A 21,185-nucleotide genomic window follows, 5' to 3' on the forward strand; every position below is an offset into this window, starting at 1 on the left:
TGGACCACTGTCTGCAAACAATGACACCTACACTCCAGGCCAGGATCAAGCCTTTAGTGAGGACACCACTCCTGGTAGTCCAGATGATGAGGGAATGTCTGCTCCATCTGCTCTGTCTGGGTAGACAGCCCTTGTGAGTCACACTCAGCCCACACCTACACCTCCCACCCCAGCTCCTACGGCAACTACGCATATGGATGCCCCCTACTCTGTGTCCAGAGGAACACACATCCCATCTTGTGTCCTCCAGTCTTGGCTACTGTTGAGTAACCATCTACACCAACACCTCCAGTAGTGGCAGGACCCTGTGGGATGGCCCACACTGCCTTAAGGGAACAGGGTAGTGGAGGTAGGCATCATGGGAGGAATCCAGTGGGCCAGGAAAGTGAGGCCAAAGGCATCATTGTCACCAAGACTACTATTGAGCAAGTCTTGTGAGCAATACAACAGTTCCAAGACTTGATGGGCCAAGTTCTAACAGTGATCAGGGACCCTAATTAGGTGCAGAGGGAGCACAATGCTGAGCTACAGAATCTCAATACCAATTTATGCTCCTTGACTGGGGTGATGTTTGACATTTATCATCACATGTGCAGGGCTTTTCCTGTAACATCTACACCTGTCTGTGGTCCTGCTATATCAGGACACAATCCACCTTCTGCAGCCACAGACAAGGAGGCCCTGCCACAACAAGAAACCGACCCACCCACCCCAATCCCTGCACCTGTACGTTTTCTGTACACCATCACTTTTGAAATCTATCAAACACAGTGATACTAAAACAATTTTTAGATACCAACTTGGTAATTTGTTTTCCATGTTTAAAAAAGATTGAATAAAGAAACAATGAAATCTGAATGTATTGGTGCCATATGTATCCAGGTAACAAGTTTGTGCCACAATCAAATATGCATTACACAAACCATTCAGAAGCGAAACAGTCTGTGCCATATAGAAGCTGACAATACATAACCTTGACACCATGGAAGAAAGGGAATGTGACATGAAATCCAATGAAATAGGCTAACTATTATTGATGCTTGACCTCAGCAGGAGCCAGACATCCTGCCCTCACAATAGGTATCTTACATCAATAACACCAAATCGTCTACACCATGGCAGTAACACCTTTTGAGGTCACATTACCATTTCATGAGACTGTAGCAGTATCTGGTGCAATGTCACAACCACCATTCAGTAGTGTGCTAAAAAAAGCTCTTACAGCTATTAGGAGGTAAATCAACAGCTTCTTACACTTAACACAATTAAAGATTTGGCCAATTTGAAGGGAGACCGGTATGCTGTGGCCTGAGATACACATGTGGTTACAGCAAGTTAAGCGGCACATATTGCCTTGGTGGCAACAGCCCACAGAAACCGGGTCTGTTACAATCTCGAGATCTTCCATTCAATCGCAGTGCAAGTTGTCCCTGTACAAGATCTGTCCAACCCAAGTGGGTGTCTGTCCCAGGATCAACCCATGTTCCCTTTGTACTTTCCAACAGCAACATATCACAGAAAATGTCACAACTTTGAAATGTCCAATTGAAGATGACATGGTGAAGGACCCTGAAACAGAATAACAAGGGGAAATTAATGAATGTACATATACAATTTGACTCAAATGACCAGGTAGGAGGACACATATACTTAGCACAAGCAAAGTTAATCTATGTCAATAGATACAGTTGTAAATGTAGAGAAACTCTGATCCACAAACATCTTTGCCTTTGACTGTCCTAAAATGACCAATCCTACCAAAGTACCATTGCATACTGATATGTTCCCTATGTCATAAGTTGTTCTGTCATTGGATGTCACAATATGTAAGGGTACACTTACACTCAGGTGGAGGTGTGGTCAATGACATCTTGACATAGGTCGATTCCTTCCTCTTCACCACTGTCATCTTCATTGGGCATTCATCCTCATTGAGGATTCTTTGATGGTTGGGATGTTCCATCGCAGGACAATGTTGTGCAGCATGCAGCAGGCAACCATGATTTGGTACACCTTATCGGGTAAGTAGAGGAGGGCTCCACCGGTCTTGTCCAGACACCTAAATCTGGCCTTCAGGAGCCCGAAAGCCCGCTCCACTGGCGCCTGTGTTCTTCCATGGGCATCACTGAAGCAGACTTCCCCTATCGTTCTAGGATTCCTCAGTGGTGCCAACCACCATGGTCAGTCAGGATAAACTGAGTCTCCTACATGGAAGCAATACATTGATTAAAATCACATCAAGCCATTGTGCATTCCTAAGCTACGAGTAAAGCAAGTGATCCTCGAGTCATAATGTACTTAACAACAAACCAGGCCCTCTCAGGTTCAAGTTGTGACATTTGCAGGGGTATAGTGCTGTTCCATAGTACATGTGTTGACTGAGGAAAGCGGGCAAACACACTTGAGATGTATAATTCAGTTAAGCAGACAACTTGCACATTGATGGAATGGAAGTTCTTTCTATTGTGGTATACCTGTTCCCTGGCGTGTGGTGGCACCAAGGCAATATGTGTGCCATCAATTGCTCCAACCACATGTGGTAGGCCACCCAAATCATAGAAATCTACCTTCACAATGGCCAAATCCTGGGCTCTTGGGAACTGTATGAAGCTGTTGATGTGTTGCATCATTGAAGCAAGGGCTTCTTGTAACATACCACTGAAAGTTGACTGTGACATGCCTCCAGATACTGCCACAGTGTATTGAAAGAGCCAGTGGCAACAAAATGAAGTACTGCCATGAGTTTCCATATTGGTGTCATTGCTGTTGTGTTCCTAATGTGAGGCATGAGATCAGGTTACAGCTGCTGACACAAATCCAGTATAGTTTGCCTAATTAATCAGAAAGTTTTGATAATGTCTCTTTCCTCCATGGTCGCAAGCTCTGAAAACAGTCTGAAGACTTGAGGACGTCTTCTTCTACCCGTCCCTGGGTTCATATGTCTGCATGTATGAAAACAAACTATCAATAAAAATTGTCACACAAGACTTTTACAATCAACACACATCTCATGTCTATGCTAGATAAGTGATCTTATTGTGACATATATGTTACCATAATTTTCAAACATCTATTCTACTGCAAATCTATAATTTTTTACATGGCTGACATTTTTTACAAATAATGTGTGAATAATACATTTGAAATGCATAATTGTCCATATCTTCCTTTTTTTTAGATTTTATTAGGGGAAAAATACTATCAACAGACATTTTACATACACTGCGGCACTATCGATGTCCAACACAGTAACGGTTCACTATTTTATATCATATCTTGCTACAAACAGTGTTGTACGTATCTGAGATTTGTATACAAAGTAGCCACCATTTTGAGTGCTGGGGATGCACAAACTATTTAAAAATACACAGCTACACGTCTTAAAATGGCGGGTGCCTGACCATGCCGTCAGGACATTGGCTATCCGAAGGCCGTCGCCAGATATTGACCGCGGCAGTAGGTGGAACACTCCACAACAGGCCCTGACATAGGCTAACGTGTGACGGTTACCCACGAAAGCCAATGGCTGTGGTCCACTCTGTTGCAGATCGTGTACGCTGTGTGCTTGTACACATCTTATTGAAAAAAGCTCACTTTCCTCCTTTCACTGCAGCCAACAAGACCTCCTCATAGTTTTTGAAGATGTTACCGACCTCTGGGAGCCAGGATGCCTGCAAAGCAGGTGAGAGGGTCCCTGCCTTCTCCCCTGAGGAGTTAGAGGTCCTCACCAGGGAGGTCCTGTCCCAGTACAGCCAGCTGTATGAGAACCCAGAAGAGCAGGTACATGTTTGAATGGGAAAAGTAATTTTTCCATCTTTGTCCACAGGCTATTTGCTCCCTTTTTGTTCATGAGTGAAGTGTTGTAATTGGAGTGTAGTGTACTGAATGATTTAGCTAGGTACAGGGTGTAGTTTGAAGATGTCAGAAATGTTTGAGCATTGAAATGAACATTCACCTGGAAGTATTGGCTGGGTTTTCAGTGCATGCTACTGACAATTCCAGCTTCAATTACACAAACTGCAGGCGCCTTACTTTCAGTGGCTAGTAGGCAGTATACCACTTCTTTAAGTGGAAACATACAGCCCAGGTTGAACTGAGAGGAACGTGAAGTCCAAGTAGAATCTCTAAAGTTATGGAGCTGTCTGATGCTGTCCTGTCAAGTGTATGTACAGCTCATATTTTGGAATATGAGTATCATGGTGCCACATATGGGGAAAGGTATTTCCTGTACTGCCAGTATAAATGATCCACCCTCTCAATCAGCCAGACAAGTATGTCCCATTACAACACACACTTGTTCATACATCACGCAAAACCAAAGTTTTACAGACAAATGGCATCCCTCCCATACTGCTGTTAGTCACTGTATGTGGTGTACAACATAGTAGCTGACTCTTAGAAGGCTAGGCATGAAGAACATGTAGCTATGTGCGTGGTTATGTGCAAATATTATACAGGTTGTTTAGCCTTTAGTAGGTCGCAATGAGTTGGACTAATCTGGAGTGGGTCTCACACATGAAATGTTTCCAATCACTGGCTTAGATGATGTTTGTGTGCTGGATTGGTAACATAAGGAGAAAAAGTGTTGAGGCTACTCCACAGATCACTGCTAATTAGTGGTGTTATTAACTTTGAAATTTTTGTAAATAATCTGTACTGACGTTTCTGGGAGAGCATGTGAGAGATGGCTAAAAATTGTGTCACTGCACTATAAACGAAGAAAATCACTTAAAACATCTTTGGTTGTATTTTGTTCTCATTCATACAGGTCAACGCCCATCAGAAGCGGGATTTGTGGAAAACAATTGCGTAGACGGTGTGGACCCTGGGGGTCTTTAATTGGGGCAGCCTGTGTTGCAGAAAAAGGTGAGAGGACCTCCAATGCTGAACCAGGAAGTCAGCAGAAGTCCAGCTCGACTAGGCCTCTCATCAACAAGCCAAGCATGTGCGAGGCAGCCTGACCCCTCCCTAATGGCTCGCATTCTTGCAGTGGTCTACCCGGAGCTCGCTAGGCAGTTAAGCTCTCAACAGCAGCATCAAGGGGGTGAGTTATTGTATGTAGCTAATATTGTTGTTTAACCGTTTCAATCTACAGCAATGTTGTTTGGCATCAACATGACGGTTGACGGTCATCCAACGCAGATGAGGATTTCTGGAGGAGTGAGTTTTTCAGACGTTGGCTGATGCTGTGTCTGGTGTATTGTTTTGTGCTAAAGGTTGTCACTAGATTCCTCATCACAAGCCATGTACTGTTTTGAGCAGACACATGGCTACATGCTCCATCACAAATGTGAGTATGTAATGTAGGCTCTATTCCTGCTGACATGGCATAGTAAGCACTTATGAGACAGTTCATGTTTCAGGCTTTACATTGGTAAGTTTATACAATGAAAATATGATCATGAGCATCTGCACCAAAAGGACTGGAAACGTGTACAATGGCATCATTTCTCATCTGAAATATGTTTCAATAGCTAACTTCAATTCATTTCATGTAGACAGTAGCAGATTGTCATGAAGTCTCAGTCCTTTCCTAATGTGCACGTAAGTAAGCCAGTCTGTGTCAGCCAACATGAATTTTCATGCCAGACTGTATTGATTGAAACAGACAGGAATGTGTCCACATTGGTGCCAGAGTTACACGTACCCCAAATGACAATTAGCTGTCTTTAGTTATGTCCAGATGAGAAAGCAATGATGTTTAGAAAAGTGATACTTATAAGGACAATTGCAGATGGAAGGTTCCATCACATAGATACTAGAGTATCCCATCTTGATAAGTCAATATCAGGGACAAGTGGTTTATGAATCTATCCAGCCATATGGATTCAACAATGCTGTTAAACCCATTTGTCATGCAGAGAAATAAAAGTCATTTAGAGACAAAAGGCATACATGATATGTGAGATAACATGGGGATTTTCTAGACTGTGAGCAAATGGGTTGTGGAATTCTTCCCTACAGGCATGAGATACTGATGATTAGGAACGCAGGTTTAAGTGCTTGAGGCTGGATTACAATGTAGACTGGGTAAATGCTTTGTGAGCAAAGTTCATGTCTAAATCTTTTTAGTCAGATACTCTCAAACTGTTCAATCTGTCTTTGCAGCATCACCTGGGCATGGCGAAGAAGCCGGGCACTGTAGTCCTGGTGCACACACCACTGACACCGAGGAACTCAATGCCACAGAGGGCGAGGGGACTGGCGTGGAGACTACGAGCGACTCAATGTTATCTTCGGAGGGCTCCACAGATGACCAGTCCCTAGTGGTGGCAGGCCGTACTGCTACAGTTCCACCAGCATCATCGTCTGCCACCCATGTTTCCATCTCCATCATCCCTCCTGCTCCCCCAGTTGGCCATAGCCGCTCCACTAATGAGGGTGGTGTCACCTTTGCTGCAGGCACCTCCCCCCTGGCCCTGTCTCCCAATATGTGCTCAATGATGAGGCTATTGATCTATTGCGGACATCGCTGTAGGCCAGACCGCAGTACTGAATGTGTGGGGAAGAAGCTGGACACTGTAGTACTGGTGCAGACACCACCAACACCGAGGAACCCAGTGCCACGGAGGGTGAGGGGACAGGCGTGGAGGCTACAAGTGACTCAACATCATCTTAGGAGGACTCCACAGATGACCAGTCCCTAGTGGTGACAGACCCTACTGCTACAGTCCCACCCTCATCGTCGTCCGCCACCCACGTTTCCATCTTTATCATCCCTCCTGCTCCCCCCCCCCCCAAGTTGACCAAAGCCACTCCACGAATAAGGGTGGTGTCACCTTTGCTGCAGGCACCTCCCTCCTGGCCCTGTCTCCCAGGAAGTACTCAGTGAGGAGGCTATTGATCTACTGAGGACAATGCTGTAGGCTAGACCGCAGTACTGAATGCCATCCAGGGTATTAGTGGTCAGATAACCCAGATGCTGGCCTACCTGGATGGCATTCACCGTGCCTTGTATGGCCTACCGCGGTAATTCCAGGATCTGGCTCCTCATTGACCACAGCCCCCCACCCATCCCAACCACCTCCTCAAACTCCTACCCCTTCCCCATCCCAAATCCATCTTCCTAGCCCTATCCAGAGCACTCGCACACCTTTCACAAACCCACTTAGACACACAGAAGCAGCACATCCTCACATAAACACAGCAAGAAACACACATACACGCAAACACCACACTCTCCACCACCACCACCACAACCACAAGCACACACCACGGCACTACACCACACCAAACACAACACAAACACACGCACCCACCACCAGCACACCCACATACACAACACACCAAAACAATACACAGACCCACCATCAGCACACCTGCAGACACCGCACCCAACACAACACAAACACCCACGATCAGCACACCCACAAACACCACACCCAACACAACACACACATGCACCGGCCCATCCACAGGCACCACAAACAAACACACACAGCACCTCCAGAGCAGACACATCCATACACTAACGCCCACTCTCACCCACACAACAGACACCCAGTACAAAACACACACCAGAACCTCAGGCAACCACACCATCAACAGACACATGCACAACAGACCCTGCTGCTCCCTCTACCTCCCAAGCCCAAATTCCTCCTGAACACCCTACCCATTTTCAAGGACGATGTTATGTTTGGCCTAGCCCTGATCCCTTCCTCATCTCAGACCCTCCCTTCCAAAACGTACGTCTACCACAGCTGAATGTCTTGCCACCCCTTCCACATCCAAACCCACCCCTTCCAAAGACAAGACCACCCTCCCAAATTCAAACCCACCCCTTCTAAAAAAAAACACCCCTTTCAAAGAAAAAAACACCCCTTCCAAAGACAAAACCACCCCTCCCAAATCCAAACCCACCCTTCCAAAAACAAAACCACCCTTCCAAAATCCAAACTCACAACTCCCAAACCCAAAGACCCCCCACCCAAGTAAGATCATTGAATTGCCTGCAATCTGCACCATTGATGCCCCTTCCAGAGGAGGTTTATTTTGGCAGTGTAAATAGGAGGCAAGTTATTGGCAAGCACCCCAGACTTTGAACTTTGTGGCCTAGTGCCTATGATGTTAATTTAGTTTTGTAGTTAATCATACAGAGTATATGAGGGAGTTATCTCATACTGATAAAAAACATGTTGATTTGAGAATACATTTGTCCTGGCCTATTTTTAGATTGTTACTAATTGTTTGCTGATGATTTTTTTTCTGCTAACGTGTGTGCCATGCACTTGCTCTAATTTGTGACAGTGACCAGCACTGGTTGGATGTTTTAGCCATTTTCTAAGAGGACACGTTAATTTTGGTACAAGCATTCATCATGGTACTGGACATTTACATAAAACATATGTATTTCTGTTACTGTGACTGGAGAATGCATGTGTGTTTATTTCTCGCGGCAACAACACAGTTGATTTTCCTCTTGGTCCAGAAGTAGCAGCAATGGCAGGACTTCTACTATCGAAGTCATGGCTGCAGGAAATGGGAAATTAGTCAAAAAGAAAGTTTTATGCTTCTATTTCTCCCAATCCGCCAACCGAGGTGTGGCAGCTTAGCCGCCACAGTTAGGTTGGCGGGAATGCACATCGTGATTGGCTCAGCTTTAAAAGGGGCTGGAGTTCTGCCACTTTTGCCTATGGCGCCGTCGATGCGGGCGGATTCATGGCAGTGACAACAGTTCGTTGGCGGTCTTTCGTCTATGGGATCTTCAACTTCTAAATCACCAAGGGGCCTATGCATCAACAATGCCATTTGCGATTCCTTATTAGCGAAAAATAAGGAATCGCTAATAAGGAATAGCAAAAGGCTATGCATGTAGGAATCGCTATTCAAATAGCGATTCCTTAATATTCCTTATTACCGAATCGGTAATACCGAATCGGTAATAAGGAATACCTACCCATTCATTCCTATGGGCTTGGAGGCCCATAGGAATGAATGTAAAGCCAGTCTGTATTAGCGATTCGGTATTACCGAATCACTAATAGCGGGAGCACTTACAAGGGTGCCAGGGTGTCAAAAGGACACCCTGTTGCACCCCTGAAAATGATATGTGCACATATGTTGCACACACACATGCTCTAAGGGCATGTGTGTGCGCAACATGAAACTTTGAAAAATGCACAAAAGTGCATTTTTCAAAGTTTTTGCAAATTACCATGCAGTTCATCTTCATGGTAATTTGCTCCCCCTATTAGCGAAATCGCTAATTTTTTTACTTTGATGCATTGCATTTAAGGAATCTCACTTTGGGATTCCTTAAATGCAATCGCTATTTAAGGAATCGGTATTTAAGGAATCCCTATTTAAAGAATCGCTATTTAAGGATTCCTTAAATAGCGATTTCTGCTTTTGGGTTGATGCATTGGGATTGGGTATTTTTTACTTAATACCGGGAGCTATTACCGAATCGGTATTTTACCGACTGGATTTTGGGTTGATGCATGAGGCTGAAAGTCGATGGACGGGAAACCCGACTGGAAATCGACAGTGGGACCGTTACTATTAAGATCTAAATCAGGACCCTATTGTTTTAACTATGGTTTAGTGATTTCTATGGCAAAGGAGAAGAGCAAGACTATGACTAATAGAGATTACTGGAAAGTAGGAAAGTAATCAAGATGTTTCCCAATGACAAAAGCACAATGAGGTTCATCATCCTGGGCCTATTTTTTCTTATCGACCATGTGTCTACCAATGACAAGTGGTAGACAGGAGTGTGCAATGTGCAAAGCTGACTCACAACTTATTCTAATCATATTTTTTTTAACTTCACAAGCTTTGCAAAAAAGGGGTAGCTTTCATAACCCTTGGTGTGGGAAGAAAATTGTTCCCCCAGTTGGAGAGTGAGAGATGTTGCAGCTGATGGAGCCCTCTAGGACCTCCTTCTGCACCACTGAGTACCATAAATTTACCTGATGTGCCTTTTTGCTATGAATAACAGGTAATGGGAGGAATGCTTGCAATTTATCTAACCACTGGCAATCGCTGAGGGTAGCATTGCATCCCATCATTCTTTTGCCCACCATGGAACCTCATTTTTGACCAAGACATATGCATATCTGTCTTTACCCTGCTCCAATAGGAAGAGTCCAGCTCGAACAGCCTGGCTAGGTCCTCCATTTATTCCATGTCTGGTCTCAGCAGAGCTTGAGTTCCTGCCACTGGAAGTACCACCCTTTGTTGATAAAAAACCCTAAAGCAGAACATCTGTCACTGCAAGGATGCCGTAGGCGAGATAACTACCACCCCAGGCAAAGTTGAACTAAAGTCAGGAAACTTCACTCACAAATATTTCCAAATTTGCCCATCTTTGCAGAGAAAGTTTAAACACTGTGTGGTAGCTTGCCTGTTTTACCATACTGGTGATATGCAGAACAAACAATTATTTAAATATAAAGTGGTCTCTTTTAAAGAGAGTTATCTTTAAATGGGATTCACTCTTAAATTCTTATGTTATTTTCACCTAAAACAATATTCCCATTAATTTTCTGTTCTCAGAGCTCAGTGTTTCATTTGCGCCTGGGATTGCCTGTGCTCTGCATGTGGACTTTTATTGCAGCACTGACGATTACTACAGTACACAATGTAAGAAAAGCAGCAGAAGGGATGCAGATCACTTCCATCTTATATCCTTTCAGCTTTACCAAGACCCATGGAGACAAAAGAAGGCTGTCAATACATATCCAGTCTCCATTTGGTGAATTTGTAGTCCTTCCTCAGGTTTCCGGAACCAACTGGAACTAATGCAAGAACTATTATTCTTCCTCTATGGCAGTAGATGAGATGACTGCAGCATTGGGGGAAGGGTGATAACACTAACTGCTTAACTGTTACCACAGCTCAATATCAGAGGTGCCCTTATGCGATTGTGTTAACCCATCAGACAGCTCACAGAAGCTGTCAAGTGCAAAGTGACCAGGAAGATAACTTAAGGGTGAATAAATGGGATGGGCAGCAACTCTCACAATAACGTTTCCCAAGTTTAATTTGGATATAGTTTGACAATTTGTATCTTTAGTATCTTGTATATCCATTTTTCAACAGTGTGTCTAAATTAATAACTATTATGTACTTTAAATTATGAAATATCACATTTCTGGGGAGGTCCTGCTTTGAGTCTCTGCTCACCGAATCAGTGAAGGTGCAATGATCATCAATCTAAAAAAATACTGTGGGATCTGCGCTTTTTTCTGTACAGACTAAGCACTGGAACTGTCCAATCAGCACCTGACACAGTGAGTTTCTTTGACAAAGGAATTCCCACCACCTCTTTCACTGCAAGCCTGCAAAGACGTGAGCAACTCTGGGTAACGAGTCACAACAATTATCAATAGAAAACCAATCTATTATTAAACAATGAGCCAACAAATCGTATGATTCACGTTTACCCACCTTCTTCAATAAAGGGCCTTTTTTTAAAAACATAAACGACGCATCAATGTGCTTATAAGTCGGGTAAAGCTTATTGATTTAAAAAAACATACAGTTGTCATTCATGGCTTTCTAATTAGCAGTTGTTCCAATTCAGCACTGATATTCCTTAGATCCAAGGTATGTCACTCTGCCTTTTGGAAAGTATTTTAAAGCAACAGCTGTGTGCTAAAAAATACAATACTATCAGTGTCTGAAAAGGACATCGATGAATTAGCCATCACTTATTTTTAGTTCTTGAATTAGCAAAGATATTTTGATTTGACTAAAATTATGTGTATAATATAATTACTTAGGCAGCCCTTGGTCTGTTGTGTCAGTCACATTGTTTTTACTTATCGTAAACTTTATTTCGGCTACCAAAGCCATAAAAGTGACACAAATTTTTACAAAACATACAATTATTTAAAATACATCTAAATCAAAATTGCAGTTATACAGTAAATTGTACAAGACTTCATGGATTTTGCAAAAATACATTAGGGCTTAAGAATTAATTACAATATTTCCTGCGTTTTATCCACATGGCATTCAAAAACCGGGAAACTGCAAAAACAATTGGGAGATGAGTATCGTATTTCAAGACTCTCAAGGCTTTTTCACATTCTTTAAATCCCAAATTTCTGCAAATGGGTATTACCCAACGTTTTCTTTGCAGGTGGTACATTGGGCAGAAAAAGAAGACATTTTTTTCATCCTCTAGTCTAAAGCCACAGGCAGGACAAGCAGTAATCATATTAACATCCCACCTCGAATTAAAGGACCTGAGCGGTAAACTACCTATTCTCAATTGGAAGTACAACTTCCTAGCAACCGGCGGGGAAATCAAATCTAAAAATGCCTCACTCCTGTAGTTGTCTTTAATCTGTAGGAACTGGGCAGTCAGCTTACCCACACCAGAGTTCGAATACAGGCGCAGAAGATGAAAATCTCTAAATTGTTCAGCCAGTTTGGCCTTGGAGACAACCAGGCATGAGGCCTCCGGAGAGCCCCATAAATCAGGGAGTCCAATTTTAACACAAGTGTCCCTAACAAACTTTAACCAAGGAATATTCTTATTTTTAGTTTGGGACCAAACTCCCTTGAATTCTTCTCGGTAGGAGCCCAACTCTGCATTGGACCAAAGTCTCTTCCAATATATTATTGGCCGCAGTGCCACCACCTCTTCCATGGGCATCAACCCCAGATCTAACCTGATAGGTACCAGGGGGGTGCTAGGGGACAAACCAAGCAAGTTCCTCATAAAGGAGTTTTCAGTCCTTGTTAGGGTATAAATCTTGGAATGACCCCATAGTTCTGCTCCATAGATAGAGGCTGCTCTTGCTTGGGTTTTGAAAATTACTATTGCTGGTGCTAGTGGCTTAGAGACCGATCCTCTGAAGAGTTTGGAAATTCCTTCTGTTGTTTGAGACAATTTTAGTGTGGAATTAGCGACTTGGCCCCCCCCATCCAAGGTCTTCCTGCAATATGATCCCCAAGTATCCAAATGTCTTAACCCGCTCGAGGGTAATACCATTCAGCGCTGGGTTCGGACGTGTATACTTGGGGGGGTTAAGGATCATAAATTTAGTTTTCGCTAAATTAATCTCCAGGCCTCTTTCACCACAGAATTCCACAAAACCGTCTAAAATACGCTGGATACCAGTAGATGTTCGCGACAACAGCAGAGTGTCGTCAGCGAACATCAAAGCTGGTACCCTACCCGTAGCAAGTCTTGGGATATCAGTGTCCTTGATACCTTCCAGATGTTCTATGAGCCCGTTGATGTATAAACAGAATAGCGTGGGTGCCAACGCGCATCCTTGACGGACTCCTTGATTTACAGGGAAGCGTTCAGACAACTCTCCATGTTTCCCGCATCTGACCTGTGCGAAGTTTTCTGTGTGGAGTCTTCTCAGGACATCCAAGAGGTATGGAGGAACATTAAGTTCCTGAAGGACTCTCCACAATTTTTCTCTTGGCACCAGGTCAAATGCCGACCTCAGGTCAACAAAAATGAGGTAGAGGCTGTCACCCTCCAAGCTCACGGTCTTCCAGTAAAGGACCTGAAGTCGGAATATCTGGTCCACAGTTGAGACACCCTTTCTGAAACCCGCCTGTAGAGTGCTTAAAATGTTGTTATCTGCCTCCCACCTCTGCAGCCTCTCCAGGACTATACGTCCAAATAGCTTCTGAGTGATATCAATTAAGCTAATGGGCCTATAGTTAGAAGGTTGTAATGGGCACCCTTTTTTAAATATTGGCACAATCTCGGCACCAAGCCAGGTTTCTGAGGGTTCTGCGCCAGACAAAATGGAGTTGAACAGGACACAAAAGTACGATGCCCAAATCTTGGGTTCCGACCGATAAAAGTCGCATGGGATTTTGTCCAGGCCCGGCGCTTTATTGGGTATCAACATCTGGATAGCATTTTCGACCTCCTTCACCGTGAACACCGGGACATCCTCAGCTTGGCGATCAAAATTGCAGGGGGGGGTAGTAAAGGAAGATGTACTAAGATTTGTGCCCGAATACAGACCCCCAAAGTGATTTTCCCAGGCTATTGGGGCTATGTTAGGAAATGTGGTGGGCTCAGATGCTTTTCTACCATTAGCAACAATGGACCAAACGCCTTTGAAATCTTTGAACTGTAAAGTTAGTCGCATCTCCTCCCACTTATCGTCCTCCCAGGATTTTCTTGCCCTTTCAATTGTTTGTTTGTGCTGTGACCGAAGTATTTTGATCCTGGCTTTGTCCTTGGCCTTAATTGCCAGGATCAGTTCACTCTTTGACTTCCTGCACTCAGCAGTGTACCACAATTGCGTTCTAACCAAGTGGGCCCTCACACTCCCTTCCGGACAAAACACATCCAAAAGTTTAGATACTAGCAGGCTATGGATGTCTACAGGCCGGATCTCCTGCTCAATAGGAGTACGATTACGCCATGCTTCGGCCATTCCCCTAAGATGGGGCAGGACAAGTCTATACATTTCTGCCATTTTATCTGGGCAGGCAGAGATGCGAGGCCATCTTACCCTGCGTCTGTTATTCTGGAGGATAAGGGGTTGTGATGTTAGCGGGGCCGCTATATCATAGCTAGTCATACCCCAACTTCCTGGTTTCAGTGTCATGACCAAGGCATTGTGATCACTGTCGACCCGATCTAAAACCCTGAAATCAAGCACCTTGTCCCACGATCTTGATTCGATGAGAATATAATCCAAAATTGAGGTTTGCCCCACTCTATTGAAGAGGTCACATCCGGATATGGCCGATTTAAATCTGCCATTGCATGCCCTTAAAGATAAAGAGAGAGTAAAAGCAATGATCTGCAGCACCAGAGGGGTCCAGGCCTTAACTATAGGAATCAAGGGGTCAGGAATGGTCCAATGTGCATTTTCTGCATTTGGATCGTCAAGGTCCAACAGGCTAAGTGGTTCATATTGGCAATTGAAGTCGCCACCCACAATCACGGAGTATTCGGGGTCTAGGGACAGAATGTAGTCATTCAGAAGTAGTATGACCTTAGATTCCCGACCACTCGGGGAAGGTCTGGAATAGACATTCAAGAGAGCCAAGTGTGTGTTTCCAGGCAAATCAAGTAGGACACATTGGATGTCATCTGAGCTGGTTTGAAGCTGTCTTGCCGTAACACCCAGGCGCAGGGCCACCCAGGTGCTAAGACCCCCTGAAGGTCTCCCCCTACCACTTCTTACTGCAAGTGTGTTAAAGGACACAAAACCAGCCCGTTGAAAATTTTCGAGAGCCCATGTCTCTTGCATTAGGCAGACATCGAAAGTATCTATGAAAATGCCCCAGTCTTCGCAGATCAATTTGCTCTTAAGACCTGCCACATTCCATGAGAGCAAATTGATACTCGACTTTGTTTTGCTTGTGGCAGGAATCAAATCACCAGCAAACCTATTAGTAACTGGGGAGATTATTTCCCTGCCTAGGTTTTCCTGGACACATACATTCACCAACCCACCCAGCGCTGGCGGTATGTATGACTCTCCCTGGGTGCTCTTTGGGTTATCCCAGGATGTTTCCTCCATAACATCCGAACTGGGTGATTTTTTTAATAGACCCAGCTGAGAGGAATTAGATTTCCAATCCTTCGATCCCATGTTGGTGTCAGGTGGCCCTTTCTGTTCCCCAGCCAAGACAGAAGTAACACTATAGCTTGAACATCAATCCACCTGATCAAGGACACTGAATCTGTTATTATGGTGAAATGCTTCGAGTGGGGGCAGGCAAAATTGTTCATAAACTTGGATTGCGTTAGAGGGGCAAAAATAGAATTGTTCCTGACCATTTCCCAAGCCATCCATCCCGCCCCCCCGATGCGCCTCAATCCCGTGATGAGAGGGTCCCGGGTAAAAATAAGTGAGTGGAATAGCTGATTGAAGACTTCCCTGGCTGGCAAACTGGGTTGTGCAGATATACCTAACTGTTCTTGGGTCTCTGAAGTTGATTACAATACAGTCACCCTGTATATCCTTAGCTCTTAGGCCTACCCAATTTATCCGTCTTACAAGTAATATCTCACTTCTACACTGGTTGGGAAGAGGTTTGTTACAATTTAACCAATGTATACACTTATTTTTAAGTTCACTAGAAACCTCCCTTGATCCAGAATTCAGGGGGGGGGGGGGGGGACTCCCACGAGAACCACCACATATGGAACAGATTCAGGTGGGAGATCCAAACAGGGTATCTTAGATTTGGCAATAAACCCTGGCTGCAGTTGGATAGACTTGTCCGAAGTAGGGTCAAAATTTCTCAGCTCAGGCGGTGGGTTGGCAGTAACAAGATTCACCTTACTCCTTGGATTCCCTGGTAAGGCTAATGGGGTTGGGTCATTGGATTCTACTTGAGTGTTGGTACCTGGTCTATTGCCCTGGAGGGTTGATTGATCTGTTAAATCTATCGGGGTATTGATTGTTTTGGGAGCAGGACAATTTGACTCCTCTATGTCTGTTTTAGACCCCCCCCCATCCCTTGTCGCCTTATCCCCAGACGATGTAACAAACATTAGTTCTAGATTGGAGAGGTTTTTTTCAATTAAGTCAAGTCTATTGCAAATAGGGCGACAAGTCGCAGTGAGAATCTGCTCCATTTTTGTCCAAAAATCTCTGCCGAGATCTGTCCTCATCGTGCCCTCAGTACCTTGGGTCGCTACATACTGGGGGTCCGTGTTGGCCACAGGGTCCAAAATTCCAACATTTGCCCTTTTTTGCATTTTTGATCTTTTATTGACCAGAGCCGTACCACCCCGCTTGCGTCTCACAACCTGGTCTATCGATTTCGCATTAACTTCTTTGTTGCGAATTAACAAGCCAGATCTGGTTGTTCCGACGTTAGTCACAAATGAGGAGAGGGCAGTGGGGTCACCATGCTCAGATGAGCTACAAGCATTGCGATTAATTGTTGTAAGACCATTCCCATCACCTCTATGATCCATTGCATTAGGGTCTAAAGATGGGTTTTACAAACGGATGTCTGTAGGTGACTTTGCTAGGGCAATATTGCCCAAGGATGATCGTTTGATGAATTCTTGATCTAGGGAAAGTCTTTTTTCCGTTAACTCAATTTCCCTCTGCAAAATCGAGTTAGCCCTAGTGATAAAATTATCCAAAGTTCCAACCACACCAGTCCCACAGAGGGATTTCCGCCCCTTCCCCAGACCTGCAGTTGCCATTACCCGGTTCTACAAAATGATTTGAAGAAAGGAACGAGGGGAAATACCTAGGGGGCCTAACGTACAATGTCACAGAGCATCCGAAATCAACAGATTAAGCAATGTCTTCACTCACGTATAACTGTCCCGGAAGCGCAGAGAAATGCCCCGACCCGACCTCTGCCGTGCTCGGACGGGCTCAGACGTGCCTTAAGTAATCAGGGGAGGAGTCAGGAAGAGGGCCCCAGGTGCTGGCGATGTTCGTGGCGCAAAGCGCCCTGGTCCTCGCAGTCCTGGCAGTAGAAATCCCGATTTCAGAGGCACACGTTCCTGTGTTCAAACACCCATCAGCTCCATGCGTTGGTTCAGGGATGTCAGGGAGATTGCAGCAAAAGACCGAGCCTACGAGCGGCTCCCGCGAAGCGGGGGCCGCGAGGCGTAAAGTACCTTTCAGGGGAGGAGTCAGGAAGAGGGTCCCAGGTGCTGGCGATGTTCGTGGCGCAAAGCGCCCTGGTCCTCGCAGTCCTGGCAGTAGAAATCCCGATTTCAGAGGCACACGTTCCTGTGTTCAAACACCCATCAGCTCCATGCGTTGGTTCAGGGATGTCAGGGAGATTGCAGCAAAAGACCGAGCCTACGAGCGGCACCCGCGAAGTGGGGGCCGCGAGGCATAAAGTACCTTTCAGGGGAGGAGTCAGGAAGAGGGCCCCAGGTGCTGGCGATGTTCGTGGCGCAAAGCGCCTGGTCCTCGCAGTCCTGGCAGTAGAAATCCCGATTTCAGAGGCACACGTTCCTGTGTTCAAACACCCATCAGCTCCATGCGTTGGTTCAGGGATGTCAGGGAGATTGCAGCAAAAGACCGAGCCTACGAGCGGCTCCCGCGAAGCGGGGGCCGCGAGGCGTAAAGTACCTTTCAGGGGAGGAGTCAGGAAGAGGGCCCCAGGTGCTGGCGATGTTCGTGGCGCAAAGCGCCCTGGTCCTCGCAGTCCTGGCAGTAGAAATCCCGATTTCAGAGGCACACGTTCCTGTGTTCAAACACCCATCAGCTCCATGCGTTGGTTCAGGGATGTCAGGGAGATTGCAGCAAAAGACCGAGCCTACGAGCGGCATTGTTTTTACACCCACCACATAATACAGCATGGGGCAATGGGTCAGCCCCCTTCAGCCATTGTCTAACTTCACTGTGAGTGATGGCACTCCGCCCTTTAACAAGGAGCACATCCATACACAAAGTAGTTTTCTTCAGTACCAGGGATTTATAAGGCAAAAAAATTGTTACTTATCTGTAACTCTCGTTCTCCAGTTTTGGTATCTTTCATAGATTCACATTTTGGAATCATTCCCGTCGTTGAGAGGGGAGTCCCACGGTACATTCTAAAGCAGTAGAAGTAGCACATATAGCTTACAGTGGCAAAATACATTGGGCCCGATTCACAGAACAAACTTAAGACTAAATCCTAAACTTAGTACCATTCTGGTATTCACAGAATGCACCTAGTACTTCTGGTATTCACAGAATGAACTTACTACTTTTGCGATTCACAAAATGAACTTAGGACTTTTGCTATTCACAGAATCCATTTACGACCACTAAACTTACGTCCGCACCCGGGCCGGATTTTCCGCACCCGGAGCGGAGTTTCCGGGCCCGGAGCGGGAAGCCCGCATGCGGGCCGGAAACTCCGCTTTAAGGACGGATTAGCCGCTCTCGGGCCGGAAACTCCGCTCTCGGGCCGGAAATTCCGCTCTCGGGCCGGAAATTCCGCTCTCGGGCCGGAACATCAGAATTGGGACCAGACTACATCACTGTTGCCATTGATCATTTGAGCCAAGGGGAAACACCTGTTCAAGTCCCTACCATCCCCCACCATGCATCAGCTGACGCACTCCAGCCAATCCTAGCTCGGCACCACGTATAACTGCAGAGCAGACACACACAAACCCTTTCAACATGTCACTGAATGTGTTTGTTGCACTGCCCCTTGCCATGCACCAAAACCACTTGAGGAGGAGGAGGAGGATGAGAGCCAGAGCAGAGAGGATCTTCAGACAGAGGATCAACTTATTTGGAATGTCCAGTCAAGATATAAGGGCCAGGTACCGTTTCCCTCCAGAAATCATCTTGGAAATGGTATGTGAGTGGGAGCAGGAACTTGACTCCGTGACCTGCTGCTCACATGCAATACCAGCATACCTCAAGATCCTATCAGCGCTCCATTTCTTCGCCACTGGCTCATTCCAAAGGGTCTCCAGTGACCATGTGGGCATATCCCAGGCAAGCCAGTCGCGGTGCCTGCATCAGGTACTGCGATGCATCACTGCAAGATCCCACCTCCACATACATATGCCACCGACACTGGCCCTGAGACAAAGGGCAGTACGAGATTTCTTTCGCATTGCACAATTTCCACGTCTGCTGGGTGCAATTGACTGTACCCATGTGGCCCTGCAGCCACCCCGCCACATTGCACACATCTTCTGCAATAGACACAGATGGCATTCCATCAACGTGCAAGCTGTCTGTGATTCCAGAGGGAGGTTCATTGATGTGCATGCGGTGTTCCCCGGCAGTACCCATGACAGCTTCATATTCCGCATGTCACCTCTTGCCCGGCGGATAGCTGCGGGAGAATTTGGCAACATGTGGCTACTGGGTAAGTACCAAGCGTTAGAAAGGAGGTTTATGTGTTTTTGAAATGTCTGAATGCCCCCCACAATTAACCATAGTACTTTAAGATTCATAAAGCTAGATACAGGGCCCACCTGACAATGCATGTAATACAGTATAGATCATGTCCTGTGCAAGTCAAAGAGGGAAATCTAACCAACTGCCCTTTCCCCTCTACTTAGGTGACGCTGGGTATGCACTTACCCCACATCTCCTCACCCCTTACAGGCGTGCAGACACTGTACCACAGCGTAGGTACAATAGGGCACACATACGGACTCGAGCCATCATAGAGCGCACTTTTGGTCTGTTGAAGTCGCGATTCAGATGTCTCGACCGTACAGGGGGGGTGCTGCAGTACTCCCCAGAAGTAGTGTGCAAGATCATACTAGCCTGTTGTGTCTTGCACAACATTGCCTTAACGCATGGCTTACAGATACCACTGGAACCTCGGCTACCTATGAATCTGGGAAACCGGGCCATGGCACATAACCGAGGTCAGGGCATGCAAGTCCGTGAGCAGCTTGTTGCCACGTTCTTCACATGAGCAACCTGTAGTGGAATGGACCAAATGTGGATTGCTGTCTGTTGCCAATGATGAAACTTGGATATACACGACTGTGTCAATAAATTCCTTCCTGAGGCTACTTTGCAAGCCACACTAACTGCATGTTAATCACAGCTCTTGACAGTAGTCAAAACGTTGAGCCTGCATCAGCACATGTGCCCATGTCAGCGATCAGTGTAGTGGATGTCCCGAAAGAATCTATAGCCACAGATGCATGACACAGCCGGACCTCATGAGGATGGGTCTCTTAATCAGAAAAGGCCATAACCATAGCATTGTCGGCCCTGTGCCATCAACAGATGTTACTCCCCCACAAATGATGCGCCCACGACGTGAGTGATGCAATGGGTCAATCAGACGCCATGGGGCAGATTAATGTGGGCTTTGCGGCCCTTTCACGCTGCCGTTGCGTCACTTTTGTGACGCTGCGGTGGTGCAAAGCCAGCCCCATGCTGCGGGGAATGTACTATATGAAGCATCTGGGAGATGCGTCACGTTGTAAAGGCCTGCGCCACATGTAGGTGTTCTGGTGCAGGGGGGGGGGCCTTCCGTGCGCAGAAACGCCTCCTAAAAATCTAGAATATTTCACTCAGTCACTTTTAAGGCCATGCTGCGTCAAAACCCTGCGCCTGCTTGAAGCAGGCGTAAGGATTGACGCAGCATCATAGGGATAGGGCACCCCCGAGCCTTGCTGGAGCTGCGTTGTGCATGCGACGCAACTCCAGCAATGCGCCGCCTTTCCAACGGGGGATGCGTACGCATCTGCACATCCGAGCTGCACGGTGCACCGAAATTTCAATGCCGCGCATCTGTGTTGGCGCACGGGTGGGCAGATGCATCGCAACTCTTCTGACGCA

At 45.9% G+C, this 21,185-nt stretch overlaps 1 long non-coding RNA gene across 1 annotated transcript in view; it reads right to left on the minus strand.

The window, feature by feature from the left end:
- Window positions 1–757: 757 nt before the first annotated feature.
- LOC146820749 (uncharacterized) overlaps window positions 758–21,185 on the minus strand; it is a 61,271-nt gene continuing 40,843 nt past the window's right edge. The window contains exons 3-4 of the long non-coding RNA XR_014962614.1: window positions 1,843–2,942; window positions 758–1,569 (exon numbers count right to left, since the gene is read on the minus strand). This is a non-coding gene — a long non-coding RNA (uncharacterized LOC146820749). The remainder of the gene's footprint in view (window positions 1,570–1,842; window positions 2,943–21,185) is intronic.

The sequence above is a fragment of the Triturus cristatus genome, chromosome 6 (genome assembly GCF_964204655.1).
Source record: "Triturus cristatus chromosome 6, aTriCri1.1, whole genome shotgun sequence".
NCBI classification, from domain to species: domain Eukaryota; kingdom Metazoa; phylum Chordata; class Amphibia; order Caudata; family Salamandridae; genus Triturus; species Triturus cristatus.